Source organism: Equus quagga, unplaced genomic scaffold (genome assembly GCF_021613505.1).
Source record: "Equus quagga isolate Etosha38 unplaced genomic scaffold, UCLA_HA_Equagga_1.0 52338_RagTag, whole genome shotgun sequence".
In the NCBI taxonomy this organism is placed as follows: Eukaryota; Metazoa; Chordata; class Mammalia; order Perissodactyla; family Equidae; genus Equus; species Equus quagga.
The window spans coordinates 1-1015 of NW_025800146.1; the positions used below are offsets into that span (position 1 = coordinate 1).

Genomic DNA, 1015 nt, shown 5'->3' on the forward strand with positions numbered 1-1015 from the left:
GTGGCGGAGCGGGACGCGACACACGCACGGCAGACGCGTCCTGGTGACGCGGGGGAGGAGAGGGCGGAGTGGCGGCGGCGGCGGGCGCGGCGGGGCCGGCAGTCGCCCCCGACCGCCGACCTTACCCACGCACATCCCACTGCCTCCCGACACCCGCCCCTCCGCCGCGAGCCACCACGGCCCCTCGGGCGGCGGACGCGGTGCCCGCCCTTCTGCCCAGGGCTCGGGGCACACGGCACGGCGCGGCCGCGACCCGGGGGAGGGCACGCAGTGGCGGACGACGCCGCGGCCTCCCGCGGGTCACCGCCGGGGCACACATCCCCGGGGCACAGCCCCACGCACGTGACTCGGCCTCGGCGTGAGCCACCCCGATGGGGCGAGGCCGGGGAGGAGTCACTGTCCGGGACCCAGGCGCGCCGGGGTCTGGCAGGGGCCGGCCGGACGCACCGGGACAGACCGCCGACGGGGGCGAGTGGTGACCGGACAGGAGGCCCGGACGTGGGCCCCCGAACACGGGGGCCCCGACAGCGTGCCGCGGGACCCGTCTCGTCCCCGCCCTGGCCACCCCGATGCCGCGTGCGGTGTGAGGGAGCCCCCGAAGTCACCATGGCGGCCACGGGCACCTCGGCGTGAGCTCTGGCGTCTGTCTCTCCCTCGACTCGCGGGCGGTGGCCCCCACCCCGGGACCCCGCGGCACCGCCGCTGCTGCCCCCCACGCGCCTAGAACGACCGGGCGCCGGGGCGCGTGGGAGGAGGGGCGGGCTCGCGGATAGGACGAGGGGCACCGCATCTGCACTTAGGGGGACGGAGGGCCCGGGGCGGGCCCTGCGAGAGACCCCCCAGCCGTGCACCCCGGGGCAGGCGACACCCACCCCGGGGGTGATTGATCGTCAAGCGACGCTCAGACAGGCGTAGCCCCGGGAGGAACCCGGGGCCGCAAGTGCGTTCGAAGTGTCGATGATCAATGTGTCCTGCAATTCACATTAATTCTCGCAGCTAGCTGCGTTCTTCATCG

The 1015-nt window shown here is 75.8% G+C and overlaps 1 pseudogene; it reads right to left on the bottom strand.

The window, feature by feature from the left end:
- Positions 1–895: 895 nt before the first annotated feature.
- Positions 896–1015, bottom strand: LOC124233941 (uncharacterized; annotated as a pseudogene).